This window comes from Equus asinus, chromosome 12 (genome assembly GCF_041296235.1).
Source record: "Equus asinus isolate D_3611 breed Donkey chromosome 12, EquAss-T2T_v2, whole genome shotgun sequence".
NCBI classification, from domain to species: Eukaryota; Metazoa; Chordata; class Mammalia; order Perissodactyla; family Equidae; genus Equus; species Equus asinus.
Genome location: NC_091801.1, coordinates 7,101,506 through 7,119,057, shown reverse-complemented (window position 1 = coordinate 7,119,057; position 17,552 = coordinate 7,101,506). Strand labels below are relative to the sequence as shown.

At 41.7% G+C, this 17,552-nt stretch overlaps 1 long non-coding RNA gene across 1 annotated transcript in view; it reads left to right on the top strand.

Annotated features, from left to right (window-relative positions):
• Positions 1-14,791: 14,791 nt before the first annotated feature.
• The window catches only part of LOC139039875 (uncharacterized), a 139,419-nt gene continuing 136,658 nt past the window's right edge, over positions 14,792-17,552 (top strand). Inside the window, exon 1 of the long non-coding RNA XR_011493100.1 lies at positions 14,792-14,966. This is a non-coding gene — a long non-coding RNA (uncharacterized lncRNA). The remainder of the gene's footprint in view (positions 14,967-17,552) is intronic.

The following is a 17,552-nucleotide window of genomic DNA, read 5'->3' as shown; positions in this document are numbered from 1 at the left end:
ATATTATATAACGCGAATATGAATTTGTACGCAATGTGTTGAATGAGGTAATGCAAATAACACATGTAACACATTTCCTGGCCTTCTATTTAAGTCTCCATAACTGTGCATGATGATGATGATGACGATGATGACGACAGTAGTTATTATTGTTTTAATACCCAGAATCTCCAGGCAGCCTTGTCACTGTCCCATGTTTGTTTCCCTCCCTAGTGACCCTGGGCTCATCTTGTGCTTTCTACTCTGGTCAAAGCAAATCGGGCTCCCCCATTCTCTTGGAACCTCAGGAGCACACTGATTTCCAGCATCTCTAGGACTCACCCTGTATTGCACCATCATCCGAGTAAGGGGCACACCACCTCCCCAGGACTGACGATTTTGTACACATGCACTTAGTGGTAGAAAACCTCTCAGATTTACCCCAGAAGAGTGGTCATATTCCCTCTTCATAGATCTTAGCACTATTACCTCTCTTTTTCTCTCTTCTAAGAAAGCCCACCTGTCCTATTCCACAAGAGAAAAACAAACCCTAACTCTGAGAACACCCCCACATGTTCCAAGGGTGGCTGCCTTTTTGACTCCCCCAAGAGCAAGTTCAAAAAATTATACCTTTGTTCTCCCAGGAAAATTTACATCACCTATGAATTACTTAGCCTTTAGCCCATATAGAGTCTTCAAACATTTTATTTTTTATTATTACCTTAATAACCAATGTCTATTACAGATGAATTAGAAAAAATATAAGCACTTCCATAAATTATTCCATATGTGATTCCATATATAGTTCAAACATCCAGGATTTGCTCAACTAGCATGTTAATGTGTGGACTTCCATATTTTCTCAGTTCTTGGGATGGGATTTTTGTGTACATGCTAGTTTTTAACCTGAATTACAATTTTTTAATTTAACATAATTTGAAAACGTTTGACTGTTAATAATAAAATCTGATGGAGTCCCAATATTGAGTCCAATCATGGAAAGGAAGGGAGATATGGTTAACAGCAAATAGAATTACTATTGGTTTGTTGGCATCCACATGGGAACCCCCAAAACAGACAAATCATTATTGCAGAGACGTCCCCCTTCTCTTTTAGCCCCCTTGCCTTATTTCTCTTTATACCTCTTATCTCCACTTGACTATTTTTTGTGTATCGTTTATGGATTGTCTATCCTCCTTGCCACAACGTAAGGTTTGGGAGAGCAGAGATTTTATATCAATGAAGAATTCACAGCACAATCTGTGATTACCTACTTGTTCACTTATTGGCTATCTTGTTTATTGTTTATCATTCTCCACTAGGATGTAAGCACAACACCTGGCACATAGTAGGTCTTCAATAGGTATTTTTTGATGGATGAATGGTGAATTAGTAAATTCACATCCTCACTTGATGCCACAATAACCAAGTGGATTGTGTCAGAGGTGGTGCTTACTAAACGTCCATCTTTTCCCCTACATTTCCCAGCATCCCTTGCAGAGATATTGTAGTCATGTGACAAGTCGTGGCCAATGGACTGTGAGTGGGAGTAGCCTGTGTTGCTCTGGGGATGAGGCAACTAAGAGCTAGTGCGCTTCCTGCATCTCTGTCTTTCCCTGACTCAGGACCTGGGAGGCCAGGTGTTTCAGCTGCCATAGCTACAAGGTGGAAGAAAGATACCCAAAGCACATCAGACTTTAGGTAAGGGAGAAATAAAGCTTTTTTTGGATTAAGCCACTGATATTTTAGAATTTGCCTTTTTAGGACTCACTGCAACATAGCCAAGGCTAGCCTGGTTAAGACAGATATAAAACCAGGATTAGAACTTTGCTCTTTGGCTGTGGAACTGAACACATTTAATTGACATAAACTAGAATGTAGTCTGTGCTTTTGACCTCGTAGTTTTATTTGCTTGATTATTTTTATAACACTCACCCTGAAGTGCTTGGCTGAAAGCAAAGGAAATGAAACCTGAAAATGTTCTGAATATAAGTTAGACGTGTCATAGGTTTGAAAGAAAATACTTTAATTTAGTGTGCTATCTGGATTGCTTCTATTGTAAATTCTAATTTCACCTAACCCATAGGGTGTTTATAATTTCCAAACAATTCCCTTAGAGCCATAGTAAGAAACAAATCCTTATACTCCTGGGTGTCATATCTTCAGGCTGGCAGCTGCAATGATGGCAAGTCTGAGGAAGAGGGACATTATTGATTTGCTGGAGTCAATTGTTCATCTATTTCAGAGGTTCCCAAACTTTTGTGTTTCATGGTTACAGTCAACTCAGTAATTTATTCATTGGCCGTAGACCAAAAAATATATATAAATGTAACCTCTCAGATTATTAAGTAGTCAGGTCCAAAGAACTTACTGGTTGTAATTTGTATGGTACCTGACAGATGTCCCTGTGTTTCCCTCAAAAATTAAAACCTCCTGGGCCGGCCTGGTGGCATAGTGGCATGGTCTGCTTCGGTGGCTGGGGGTTTGCAGGTTTGGATCCTGGGCATGGACCTGCACACCACTTATCAAGCCAGGCTGTGGCAGGTGTCCTGCGTACAAAGTAGAGAAAGACTGGCATGGGTGTTAGATCAGGGCGAATCTTCCTCAAGCAAAAAGGGGAAGATTGGCAACAGATGTTAGCTCATGGCCAATCTTCCTCACCGAAAAAATAAATAAATAAAACCTCCTGCAGGGCCCATCTGATTCACTGTGGTGACCCAGGGTACCTCAGCACACATAGTTTGGAAACTATAGATCTTTGATTTAATATTTGTGAGGATTTAAGGAGCCCTATCTTTTGAGAAGATCTTTTGCAATGTTCATAGCCTTTCATGAGCCTCTGTCTTGTTGTAGAGAAACCTGAATATCTACTGAGAACATATCAAAGAGTGATCATTTGAGCTTCATGTGAAATTTGGAGCATTGAAGCCATTGCTCTACGTATTTCACATTTTACTGAAAGAAGTCACCAGAGTAGATAACAACAGGCGGGAGTCACTAGACAAAAGAGTGAAGTGGATGAGCTGGTCCCTGGTACTGCCAACCTCTGTTCTGTTGGCTTCCAGTAATCCACACCCTTGTGGGTTTCCTGTGACCTCTCTGGGTAATCCTTCACAGCTTCTTTGATCAACTAATCCTTGCTGTGGAGCTTTTGATTGTTGACATTCTTCAAGTCTTGGTCTTAGATTTCAATTATAGTCTCTGAGCAGATGGCTGCCCAAACCTTTAATTTTTTTTCTTCCTACTAATGTTTTCCTTTTGAAATCATCCCCCGCCTTTCAATAAAATAAAGTGAACCTCGACAGCCAGAGATAGAGCTCTCGAGACAGGCAGGGCCGTCAAGGGCTGCCTCCTCAATTTCCCCTCCCTCCGGCCCCGTAGACAGAAGCTGGATCCCGTGAAAGGAACGAAGGTGTGGAGGTCCAGGTGGGGAGCAGCAGTACTGTGAGGGGGCCTGCGGTGAAACGGGACCTGATGGAGGAGACAAAGGACACCCATACACCGCATCTGGGGAGATGATTCCAGAGAGCCCTGAGAGGCAAAGCTTCTACTTACCCACAGGGTGCTACATCAGGTGTCCTTCATTCTGAATGCACAGGAGAGTCACCTGGGGAGGATTTTAAGACGCCAGGGCCCTACTCTGACCAACAAAATCAGATTTAGGAAGAGGCCAGAGTATCAGGAATTTTAAAAAGCTCCTGAGGGGAGCCCAGTGAGTAGCCAGGGTTGAGAACCACTTTGCTAGAGGAAGCTGATCTGAGAAACAAGCGGAGGTGACGGTGGGGAAGAAGGAGCTTGAATCTCTCCCTGGTCTACCAGCAGGTTTGGGGAACAGGGGCCTGGACCTGCAGGCAGACATTTTGCCACCACCTGAAGCAGGGGATAAACCCAACATGGAAGACTGTGGAGCTGAGATACGGAGAAGAGACAAATCTTGATGACATGATTTGAGACATTCCTGAAGGTAGCACTGTGTTGGAGATTTCAGTTTCATATCCCGCACTTTCTGTTTTTACTTAAACCATGATGGCGTGGGCTTTCTGCTTTTGTAAGTGATGAGCAGAGGCTTACCCGCGTGGCTATTACTTCCTACCTTCCTCTTCTCCACCAAAACTGTGGGCCTTACGTAAAGGACTTTGTTTGTGCTTTGGTTGGCAGAGACTGCCCATGCTCATATTTATGCTCCCTTTCTTCCATGTAGTAACAGTTATAGCTGAGCTGCCTAGAGAAATAGACTACAAGCCTCAGCTTCCATTGCAACTGGAGCCATGAGACTAAGTTTTGGCCAATAGGATGCAAACAGAAGGATGATGTGGTAGCGTCCAGAATCCTTAACAGACAGCACGAACTGGCCTTTTTCTCCATCCTTCCTCCATTCTGCTATCTGAAACGTGAATGTCACCATTTTTGACTTGAGGATGAGGCCATACCTGAGGAACGGGATGGATGGGGAGCTGGAGTTGTTGGAATTGCAGGGAGCAGAGCCCGCATTGACTCCGGCCTGACACTTCTGCAGTTCACTTATGTGAACGAGAAGTAAATTTCTCTCTTATTAAGCCACTGCTGTGTTGAGTGTTCTGTCAGTCAAAGCTGAACCTACTCCTAACTAGTATACCCTATTATGTCTCATCTTGATAGATTTGGACCGTCGCTGTGTGTCTGGGTATAATGTCATCGTTCAACATCTCTACCCTATCCAGCTTTCCATCATCTGTTAATGAGATCAGGGTGCCATCTGTGCCTCCAGCCAAGTCATTAATAAAAATAGCATCAGGAGAGGGCCAAGGACAGCAATCTCCAGCGTGCTCCAGAGGGCTCTCTCATTAGGGTGCTGGTGATCTAGCCACCTCGCCTTTGAACACAGATATGGGATGGTGCGGAGGGAAGCTGGGGAGCGTCAGCCATAGGTCGGCGGGTCTCAAACTGTAGTGTGCATCAGAGTCACCCAGAGGGCTTGTTAAAACACAGGTAGCTGGGCCTCATCCCCAGAGTTTCTGTTTTATGTTTTTTTAAAAATTATTATATTGAGGTCATTTTGGCTTATAACGTTGTGTACATTATTATATTTCAGCTTCTGTACAGACTGCATCGTGCCTACCACCAATAGTCCAATTTTTATCCATCATCACACATACGTGTCCCTTCATCCCTTTCACCCTCCCCCCACACTCTTCTCCTCTGGTAGCCACCAATCTGTTCTCCTTATCGACGTGTTTGTTTATCTTCCACATATGAGTGAAATCATATGGTATTAGTCTTTCTCTGTCTGACTTGTTTCACTCAGCATAATACCCTCAAGGTCCATCCATGTTGTCACAAATGGTAGTATTTTGTCTTTTTATGGTTGAGTAGTATTCCATTGGGTATATATACCACATCTTCTTTACCCAATCATCCATTGATGGGCACTTGGGTTGCTTTCTAGCCTTGGCTATTGTGACTAATGCTGCAATGAACATAGAGGGGCTTGCATCTTTTTGAATGATTGTTTTCATAGTCTTTGGAAAATACCTAGAAGTGGAATAGCTGATCATATTGTATTTCTATTTTTAATTTTTTGAAAAATCTCCATATTGTTTTCCATAGTGGCTGCACCAGTTTGCATTCCCACCAGCAGTGTATGTGGGTTTCCTTTTCTCCACATCCTCTCCAACATTTGCTGTTTCTTGCCTTTGTAATAATAGCCATTCTGATGGGTGTGAGGTGATAATCTCATTGTAGTTTTGATTTGCATTTCCCTGATAATTAGTGATGTTGAACATCTTTTCATGTGCCTATTGGCCATCTGTATATCTTCTTTGGAAAACTGTCTGTTCATATCTTCTGCCCATTTTTTGATGGGGTTGTTTGTTTTTTGTTGTTGTTGAGTTGTATGAGTTCTTTGTATATTTTGGATATTAACTCCTTATCAGATATATAATTTGCAAATATTTTCTCCCAGTTGGTGGGGTGTCTTTTCATTTTGTTGATGGTTTCCTTTGCTGTGCAGAAGATTTTTAGTCTGATGTAGTCCCATTTGTTTATTTTTTCTTTTGTTTCTCTTGCCTGAGTAGACATGGTATTCAAAAAGACACTGCTAAGACCAACGTCAAAGAGTGTACTGCCTGTGTTTTCTTTTTTTTTTTAAAGATTGGCCCTGAGCTAACATCTGTTGCCAATCTTTTTTCTTCTTCTTCTCCCTAAGCCCTCCAGTACATAGTTGTATGTTCTAGTTGTAGGTGCTTCTAGTTCTGCTATGTGGGACGCCACCTCAGCATGGCTTGATGAGTGGTGCTAGGTCCATGCCCAGGATCCAAAATAGTGAAACTCTGGGCCCAAAGTGGAGCACGTGCCACTCGACCATGGGGTCAGCCCCTGCCTATGTTTTCTTTTAGGAGTTTTATGGTTTAGGTCTTACATTCATGTCTTTAATCTATTTTGAGTTAATTTTTGTGTATGGTGTAAGATAATGGTCTACTTTCATTCTTTTCGTGTGACTGTCCAGTTTTCCCAACACCTTTTATTGAAGAGATTTTCCTTTCTCCATTGTATGTTCTTGGCTCCTTTGTTGAAGATTAACTGTCCATAGATGTGTGGTTTTATTTCTGGGCTTTGAAGTCTGTTCCATTGATCTGTGTGTCTGTTTTTGTGCCAGTACCATGCTATTTTGATCACTATAACTTTGTAGTGTATTTTGATGTCAAGGAGTGTGATGCTTCCAGGTTTTTCTTTTTTCTCAAGATTGCTTTGGCAATTTGGGGTCTTTTCTTGTTCCATACACATTTTAGAATTCTTTGTTCTATTTCTGTGAAGAATATTGTTGGGATTCTCATTGGGATTGCACTGAATCTGCAGATTACTTTAGGTAGCATGGACATTTTAACTATGTTTATTCTTCCAATCCATGAGCATGGAATATCTTTCTGTTTCTTTGTGTCTTTCTTCAATTTCTCTCAATAATGTCTTATAGTTTTCTGTGCATAGGTCTTTCACCTTCTTGGTTAAATTTATTCCTAGATTTATTCTTTTTCCTGTGATTGTAAATGAGATTATATTCTTGATTTCCCTTTCTGCTAGTTCTTTATTAGTGTAAAGAAATGCAACGGATTTTTGTATGTTGATTTTGTACCCTACAACTTTATTGTATTTGTTAATTATTTCTAATAGTTTTTTGGTGGATTCTTTAGGGTTTTCTATATATAGAATCATGTCATCTGCAAATAGTGACAGTTTTACTTCTTCCTTTCCAATTTGGATCCCTTTTACATCTTCTTCTTTTTTTTAAAGATTGGCACCTGAGCTAACAACTGTTGCCAATCTTTTTTTTTTTTTTAATGTTTTTTCTCCCCAAATCCCCCCAGTACATAGCTGTATATTTTAGTTGTGGGTCCTTCTGGTTGTGGCACGTGGGATGCCACCTCAGCAAGGCCTGATGAGTGGTGCCATGTCCGTGTGCAGGATCCAAACCAGCAAAACTCTGGGCTGCCAAAGCGGAGCATGGGAACTTAACCACTTGGCCCCTGCCGCCTTTTACTTCTTTTTGTTGCCTAATTTCTCTGGCTAAAACTTCCAGTACTATGTTGAATAAGAGTGGCAGGAGTGGGTACTCTTGTCTTGTTCCTGTTCTCAGGGGAATGGCTTTCAGTTTTTCCCTGTTGAGTATGATGTTGACTGTGGGTCTGTCATATACAGCCTTTATTAAGTTGAGATAGTTTCCTTCTATACCAATTTTATTAAGTTTTTATCATAAATGGATGTTGGATCTTGTCAAGTGGTTTCTCTGCATCCATTGAGATGATCACGTGATTTTTATTCTTCATTTTGTTAACGTGATGTATCACATTGATTGATTTGTGGATGTTAAACCATTCCTATGTCCCTGGAATAAATCCCACTTGATCATAGCATATGATTCTTTTAATGTATTGTCATATTTGATTTGCTAATATTTTGTTGAGTATTTTTTGCATCTACGTTCCTCAGCAATTTTGGCCTATAATTTTATTTTTTTGTGTTGTTCTTGTCTGGTTTTGGTATTAGCGTAATGTTTCCTCTTAGAATGAGTTAGAAAGCATCCCCTCTTCTTCAATTTTTTTTGAAGGCTTTGAGAAGGATAGGTATTAAATCTCCCTGGAATGTTTGGTACAATTCACCAGAGAAGCCCACTTGTCTTGCACTTTTGTTTTTGGAGAGGTTTTTGATTACTGTTTCAGTCTCTTTACTTGTAATTGGTTTATTCAAATTCTCTATTTCTTCTTGATTCAGTTTTAGAGGTTTATGATTCTAAGAATTTATCCATTTCCTCTAGGTTATCCAATTTGTTGGTGTATAGCTTTACATATTATTCTTTTATAATCCTTTGTACTTCTGTGATATCCGCTCATAATTTCTCCTCTTTCACTTCTGATTTTATTTATTGGAGCCTTCTCTCTTTTCTTCTTAGTGAGTCTGGTTAAGGGTTTGTCAATTTTGTTTGTCTTTTCAAAGAACCTTTTAGTTTTATTCATCCTTTCCATTGTTTTTTTTAGTCTCTATTTCATTTATTTCTGCTCTGATTTTTATTATTTCTTTCCTCCTACTGAGTTTGGGCTTTATTTGTTCTTCTTTTCCTAATTCTTTTAGGTATAGTGTCAGATTGTTTATTTGAGATTTTTCTTTTTTCTTCAGGTAGGCCTGTATTGCTGTAAACTTTCCTCTTAATACTGCCTTTACTGCTTCTCATAAGTTTTGATATGTTGTGTTTTCACTTTCCTCTCCCCCCAGGTATTTTTTGATTTCTCCTTTGCTTTCTTCATTGGTCCAATAGTTGTTCTGTAGCATGTTGTTTAGTCTCCACATATTTGTGATTTTTCCAGCTTTTTCTTGTAGTTGCTTTCTAGTTTTATACCATTGTAGTTGGGAAAGATGCTTGATATGATTTCAATCTTCTTAAATGTATTGAGGCTTGTTTTGTTTCCCAACATATGGTCTATTTTTTAGACTGCTCCCTGTGCACTTGAAAAGAGTGTGTATTCTGCTGCTTTTGGACGGAATGTTTTATACACATCTATTAAGTCCTTCTGGTCCAGTGTTTCATTTAAGGCCACTGATTCCTCATTGACTTTCTGTCTGGATGATCTCTCCATTGATGTAGGTGGGGTGTTAAAGTCCCCTACTATTAATGTATTGCTGTCAGTTTCTCCCTTTAGGTCTGTTAATGGTTGCTTTATATACTTTGGTGCTCCTGTGTTAGGTGCATATATATTAATAAGTGTTATATATCCTTGGTGGAATGTTCCTTTTATCATTATATGATGTCTGTCTTTGTCTCTTGTTATCTTTTTTTGTCTTAAAGTCTACTTTCTCTTATATGAGGATAGCAACACCTGCTTTCTTTTGTTTGCCATTTTTTTGGAGTATCACCTTCCATCCCTGCACTCTGAGCCTATGTTTGTCTTTAGACCTGAGATGTGTTTCCTGGAGGCAGCATATAGCTGGGTCTTTTTTAAAAATCCATCTGGCCACTCTGGGTCTTTTGATTGGCGAATTCAATTCATTTACCTTTAGAGTGATTACTGATATATGAGGGCTTAACACTGCCATTGTATTTTTTGTTTTCTGGTTGTTCTATATTTCCATTGTTTCTTTTTCTTTATACTTCTGTCTCCATTTTGGTTTGGTGGTTTTCTGTGATGTTTTCCCCAGTTTTCTGTTTATTTATGATTTGTGACTCTGCTCTGATTTTTTGTTTTTGGTTACCATGAGATTTGTATAAAAGATCTCATAGATTGGATAGTCCTTTGTCTGCTGATAGCATCTTGTCTCCATTAGCCTATGCAGATTCCATCCTTTTCCTCTTCCCCGTCTATGTTTTTGTTGTCATAAATTATTCTTTCTCGTGTTATGAGTCTGTGACCAAATTGATGTGGTTATAGTTATTTTTGATGCTTTCTTTTCCTTTATCCTTTATATTATAATTAAGTGTTTACTAACCTATTCTGATACTGAATTGCAAGTTTCTGATTTTGTCTATTTATCACCTTGCTCAGAGCTTTGTAAACCTTTCCTTTTCATTTCAGGTAGGAGAGCTCCTTTCAACATTTCCTGTAAGGCAGGTCTGGTGGTGATGAACTTCCTCATCTTTTGTTTGTCTGGGAAAGCTTTTATTTCTCCTTCATATCTGAAGGATAATTATGCTGGATAGAATATTCTTGACTGATAGTTTTTGCTTTTCAGTATTTTGAATATATCATTCTACTCTATCCCAGCCTGTAGGGTTTCTACTGACAAACCCACTGAAAGCCTGATGGGAGTTCCTTTGTAAGTTGTTTTCGTCTCTCTGGCTGCCCTTAATATTCTTTCTCAGTCGTTGACTTTTGATAGTTCTAATATTATATGGCTTGGAAAAGGCCTTTTTGTATTGAAATAATTAGGAGTTCTATTAGCTTCATGTACTTGTATATTCAGTTCTTTCCCCAGGTTTTGGAATTTCCCAGCTATTATTTCTTTGAATAAACTTCTCCTTTCTTCTCCATCCAGGATAGCTATTATTCTTATGTTACTTTTCTTAATTGAGTCAGATATTTCTTGTAGAATTTCTTCATTTTTAAGTTCTCTCTCCTCTTCCACTTTAATCACTTCTGGATTTCTGTCTTTGAGCTCACTGATTCTCTCTTCCATATGATCTGCTCTATTTTTAATGCTTTCTACCTTATTTTTCATCTCATTATTGTGTTCTTTGTCTCCAGAATTTCTGTATTTTTTTTTTTTTGAGTTTCAATCTCTTTGGTGAAGTACTTCTTCTGTTCATTACTTTTATTCCCGAACTCATTGAACTGAGTTTTTTGTAACTTGTTGAGTTTCTTCATGATGGCTATTTTTAATTCTCTGTCAGATTGTAATCTTCTGTGACTTCAAGTTTGGTTTCTGGAGAGTCGTCATTTTCTTTCTGTTGTGCCATGTTACTGTAGTTCTTCATGGTGCTTGATGAGTTGATCCTCTGTCAGCACATTTGTGGTAGTAAACACCTTTCTTATTTGGGTTCAGCTTTGGTTACTTTGGTTCTGAGCTGCTTCCGGTTGTATTTGAGAGCCTGCACTCTCCACTCTCCATTGCTTCTGCTAGAGGCACAGGCAGTGCCTTCCTTGTACCTCTGAGGTTGCTGGTGCCCTGCTGCTCACAACGTTGCTGCAGTCTCAGATGTTACCACTGGCGTCTCCAGGCTGCAAGCACTTCTGCTGCTTCCGGGGTTGCCTGGGACTCATGTTTCCCCACTGGCTCCCTGTGAGCTCTCCACAGGCTCTCCATGGGCTCAGGTGCTGCTGCCCTGTGCACACCTGAGCTGCTGTTCCTGGGTTGTTTGGGAGTGCTGACTGCACTGCTGTCAGGGGTGCTGGGTTCATGGGTTTCACTGCTGCTGCCAGGGGCCGGGGGATCTGGAGACTTGTATGTGGCTCCTGTCGCAGGTAGAGCCAGTGTCAGGTGTGCCACCACTGAGGTCTGGGTCATCAGTTCTGCTGTGATCCTTGAAGCCTCTGGTCGCAGGTCCCACCTGCCACCACTAAGCAGGGAGAGATTGTCATTCCTGCTCACTCTGTAGCCTCTGGTCTCTGGCATGAGCCAGTGTGTTTTGAAAACTTAGGTCAGGACTTCCCACACCAGCTGGAAAAATCTGAGTTTTGTATATTGTCTCCACTATTGGAAAGACTGGGCCATTGCCGGGGGAGGGGAAGGGATCTGGGTCACCGGCTCTGCTCTGTGTCCTGAATTCTCAGGGTGTGTGCACTGCCCGCCACTGCTATGGAGTTGCAGGGGCTAATCCACAGGTGCCGTGTCTGCCCCTGCAGCCTCTTCACGGGCACACATGCCAGATCCACTGGGGGTGGGGGTGGGTAGAGGCTAAGCTGAGCCTGTTGTATCTGCCCCTGCAGCCTCTGTTTGCAGGCACACGTGCCTTGGATCGCCATTGCTGAGGGAGGGTGAGGGGACTGCTCCCCTAGTTACACTGCTTCCGGAAGGTCCAGTCCACCCACCTTCAGATGTACAGGTGCATGGATCTTAGGCATTCTGTTGGGCTGTATAGGGAGTCCTTTGCTGGTCAATGGATGTCTGATTGGTTGTAACTTAGAGGGAAGAGACAAAGGGGCAATAACTCACTCTACTGTGATGCTGACCTCACTCCCCCAGAGTTTCTGAATCAGTATGTCTGGGCTAAGAATCAAGTATTTTTCTTTCTACCAGATCCCAGGTGATGCTGATCCTGACGGTCTAGGGATCATACTTTGAGAACCATCGCTCTAGGCTATGACTTTTTAGTTGGAAGTAAACTATAAAAGAGAAAGAATATTTAAAAGTAGCTTGGCTATGGAAAACAAGTCCTTGAGGAGACGACAGGGGATGGACTGCAGAGAATTGGGGAGGGCTGGACTCCGATAGGACCAGGGCACTGTGTCGTGGCTTACAGGAAGGAGGCCAGCAAGGTCGGGCACAGATAGAGGTACGGAGGTCCACTTGCTTTGAGGAGGCTGTGGGAGCTCCTGTCCGATGGGTTCTATTTTCTCAGTGAAGAACATGCAGGAGCATTAACTGAAGTGAGCAACGTCAGCCACGTGAGGAGAAATTATGAAATAGTTTTGGCACATCCAATATCCCGGGGAGTGTAATCCATACTAGCAAATGACAGAAGACTCAAGCAGGGTTGAGTACCTTCTTAAGGAGAGAGTTGACTAATCCTCACTTTAGTACATACCAGGAACATCTAAATATTACACTTTAAACAATTCCAGGGAGGATAAGGCTAGGGCAGTATATTCATCAGATGTCTCCTGGCCCAACAAGGTGCTTGGTGAACGTTCAGCTCACATTTAACTGTAGACGGGCCTGTGAAGTTCAATTTGTGGTTTAGATCGTCTCTTTGGAACAAAATGACAGTTTTTACATGGGTATTTTTTTTTGTTGTTACTTTTAATGAATTAAAAAAATACTTTACTTCATGGGCACACATTATATAATGTGTGATTGTCTTTTTTTTTTTTTAAAGATTAGCACCTGAGCTAACAACGGTTGACAATCTTTTTTTGTTCCTCTTCCTGCTTTTTTCTCCCCAAACCCCTCCAGTACATAGTTGTATATTCTAGTTGTGGGTCCTTCTAGCTGTGGCATGTGGGACGCTGCCTCAACATGGCCTAATGAGTGCTGCCATGTCCGCGTCCAGGATCTGAACCCTGGGCCGCCTAAGCTGAGTGCGCAAACTTAATCACTCAGCCACAGGGCCGGCCCTATAATGTGTGATTGTCTTAAGAGACATAATACTTCCTACAACCTTGAAGCATCACCTTAAAAAAAAGAGGCTACAATTGTACAACCACCAGATCCTGAAACGCAGTTTTCTTTCCAGCATTATAGGGAGTTCCAACAGGTGCTGCCACATATGAGGGCTTTACAGCTTACTTCTGACATGTCTGAGCAGCCAGAATCACAATTCAGCAGCCTTCTCTCCAAGGACATAAAAAATAGGGGGAATAAATCTGAATGGCTTTGGAATGGCTTCACACCCCACCACAGAGATGAGGACTGGCCTAAGATTGCGGCTGGTTCTGAGAGGAAGAAATTAAGACCAGTAGGAAATCAGAGGACAGCTCTGTCAGTAGAACAAGTCCGCAGAGAAGAAGGTGGTGAAAAATGGTCCTGTTTTGCCAGGGACTGACTATGTGCCCGGGAGGTGGGATTTTCTGTGTTGAACCTCTGATAGTCTTGGCCAGCCAGGACAAGTCGATCACCCCAGCAGGGGCTAAACATTGTGGGGGGGAAAAAACCAAAATAGTAGTAACCACAGTAAGACTGCTGTTTTGATTTATAGTAGGAAATCGGGCTGGCTTCATGGGTGTGTCACTCGAGTGGTGTAGTCACACACAGCCCTGTGCTCAGAAGGGCCCGGTACTTGGCATCATGCTCACTTGAAAGTCTTAACAACGTCGGAAGAAAGTGTTCCTCACTTTCATTTTGTGCTGGGTCCTGCAAGTTATGTAGGAAGAAGCCGGGGTCTTGTTTTTATCTTTGTGTGGCCTGATGAAGAGATGAAGACAGGTTCTCTCTCCTTCTTGCCCTGTCTCTCTTCCTCTCCTCTCCCCCCTCCTTCCTCTCTTCTTCCTCTCCTTTTCTGGTTAAGCAAAGTGAGGTATTTCTTTATCCATTAATTTTATTAAAAGGCCACGCTGTCCTCTCACAATCATTAGTGTGTAAAAAATAAACTTGGCTCAAATGCGGGATTTCCACCCTGGATGTGTTTCTCCCAGTATGGAAAAGGGAGCATGGGAAGGAACAGATAAAATACATAGGAAAGTTTAAGAAAGTGTGGTAAAACTTTCAGCTAAGGAGTCTCCACAGGGGGATAAGCCACACATAACTCAGGATCAAAGGGGAAACCTGAGGGAAGATGAAAGGGGTGATAATTGTAAGTTGAGAGAGAGAGAGTTTTATAACAGGTGACAATAACAGGCACTTATGGCTGACACTGGGGGAGGGTTGAACTTGGGGAGAGTGGCTGGTGGCCTGAGGAGGGTCCCCTGACTAATCTCTCCTAGAGGAATTTTAATTCTCTCCGAGTTACCTCTACTTGGATATTAAAATCAAGCTTTTCAAAGAGGGTGTTCTACTGCGGTATTTACTTATGCTTTCGTCGTTTTAAATATGCACCATAAGGAGGACGGGGACAGTTGGCTGAGAAAGGGTAGATAACGCTGAATTTGGAGTGTGACGCTCTGCCCTGGTGGCTGGGCTGGGTGTAAGGTTGTAAAGGTGACCTTTGGGAACTCGCTGAGCTCAGCTGTGTTCTCACCGTGACCACACCTCCTAAGGGGGATCCAGAAGGCCGGCTTACGCGGAGGGCAAGCACCGTTGCCGCTCCCCGGGTGACCTTATTATCCCCCCCCCCCTCACCTGAGCGAGCCGCCCAAGCGACAGGCATCTCGTCGGGTCGTTGAACAAAGCTGTTCCCGGCCACAGGGCGCCGGGCACCGCAGCTCAGAAAGGTAGGTGGAATAGGGCCTGCTGTGAAAGGCGCAGACTCTGCGATTTTAAACGTATTTTTCTTCCCGTCTTTGGATGGCTTGATGTCAAGGCCCTGTGATGGATGAGGCCGGGGAATGCGGGTTGGAATCAGACGCAGGGGTACTGCCCCAGGCGCTGAAAAGGATGCTGCTGTCCCTGTTGTTTCTCTTCCCCATCCCTTGCATGTAAGTAATAGGATTAAGAATCACTCTGTGGAGGTCTGGGCAAAGCATTCTGGGCTTCTTAGGGGGAAAAAAAGTACACTATAAATACAAAGTATGACCCGGCTGGAAAAGAATAATTTTTAAAGCTTAGAAAACTTGGCAGCGCGTGTGTGTGTGTGTGTGTGTGTGTGTTTTTGGATCCCGAGTTATATTAAACGACGTGATCAATGACTTCCAGGCGATGAGGCAGAAAGGCCGGAGAAGTTCCCAAGGGACTGCCAGTGTGTTCAGAACAAGGACACCAACCCTATGTGCTTTCTTGCTAAAATGCTCTTACATTATAGAAGTTACCCCTCTTTTAAGCTCTGCTTTAACAATTTTAAGACTCAGAACAGGGTTGCTGATGAATGATTTTTAAAATTATTGTGCATATCTACCTATTTCTGGAAGTAAGTTTTATGAAATAGTATACATTTTGTTGGGATGTTTCTGAAGTCAACTCAGGTCTGCCTTGGAAAACAGACTCTATTTGTGTGTTAAGGTAAAAGTGTTCCAGCAGGGTAAATATTTAAAATATTTAAGGAAATGAAGACAATGTCAACATTTCATGAAAGGCAGAGGTCATTGAAATTATTGTTGGATGGTGAATATTTAATTTCAGAAGAGGTGCATCTATTTCTAACGTTCTCTCAAAAACACATCTTCAGCCTTAATTAAAATCTATTTTTAGCGGAAGGTTTTACCGGATAGTCCACTAGAGGGCAGCATTTGATAAGCGTTTGATAGAAATATACGTTCACTGTAATTTACACATCTCATAGAAGTTGAATGTGTTTTATTAACAATGATAATTAGCAGACGGTACTCCTCTTGCTTCCATCAGCACAATGGAGGCAAGGAAGCTATGCAGGCTTGGTTCGTATGTCGGGTAGATAGTTCTTAAAGCAGCATGTCCTAAGTTGGAAAGGGTGTGTTTGTTTTATAGTTTTCAAGATGAAAAAAGCAATCAAAGGAACTAGAAACAATTTAGGTAGTACTTTACAAGCCCTGGATTGATCCCATTGGCTTGCTAAAAAGGAGTTTGGTTGTTTTAACTTGATCTCCAACGCACTATTTACCCTTCCTGGGAAACCAGTCAAATTTGGCTGCATTCCATATGCTAGAAAAAGCTCGAAGTCAGGGCCAACTGTGGGTTTGACTGAGGTGGCAGAACAGCAGGAGGAGAGGTTGCAGGCTGGTTTCCAGGGGCTAGAAACATCCTCGCCATGCCCAAGGGGCGAGAGTGATTGGGAGGCGGTGGGAGGTACACTCGGCTCACAGATATTGGTCAGTATTTGTTTGTCTTCTATTCACTTGCTATGCAATGATTTTCTGACTTGTGGTGTTGCTTAGCTTTTGTTTGTTGTATTTACAATTTAAAACAAGGAAGCACATACACGTGGTAAACAAACTGTATGAGATGCTACATGATTAAAAACGTCTTTCTCACGCCACACACCAGACCCACTCTCCAGAGATAACTACCAGCAATGATTTTTCGTATATCATTTAGAAAATTTTCATGCAGAAATATGCCTATATGGACATATGTATATACCATATACATTTTTTTATTGGACATATGTATATACCATATACATTTTTTTATTGAGTTCATAATAGTTTACATCAATGTGAAATTTCAGTTGTGCATTATTTCTTGACTGTCACCACGTAAGTGCTCCCTTTCACCCCCTGTGCCCACCACCCACCCCCTTCCCCTGGTAACCACTGAACTGTTTTCTTTGTCCCAGTACTTGTTTATATTCAGCATATGAGTGAAATTATCTGGTGTTTGTCTTTCTCAGACTGGCTTATTTTGCTTAGCGTAATTCCCTCTAGGTCCTTCCATGTTATTGCAAATGGGATGAATTTGTCTTTTTTTCTGGCTGAGTAGTATTCCATTGTGTATATATACCACATCTTCTTTATCCAATCATCGGTCAGTGGGCACTTGGGTTGCTTCCATGTCTTGGCTATTGTGAATAGTGCTGCAATGAACATAGGGGTGCATATGTTACTTTGGATTGTTGATTTCAAATTGTTTAGGTAGATACCCAGTAGTGGGATAGCTGGGTCATATGACAGGTCTATTTTTAGTTTTTTGAGGAATCTCCTACTGTTTTCCACAGTGGCTGCACCAGTTTGCATTCCCACCAGCAGTGTGTGAGGGTCCCCTTTTCTCCACACCCTCTGCAACATTTTTTATTTTTAGTCTTAGTGATTATAGCCATTTTAACAGGCATAAAGTGTATACCATATACATTTTTATATAAATAGGAGCATGCTATTTATACAGATGCTAGTCTGTAACTTGCTTTTTTTTTTTTGTTCAACTCATCTTGGACATCTTCCATATCTTAT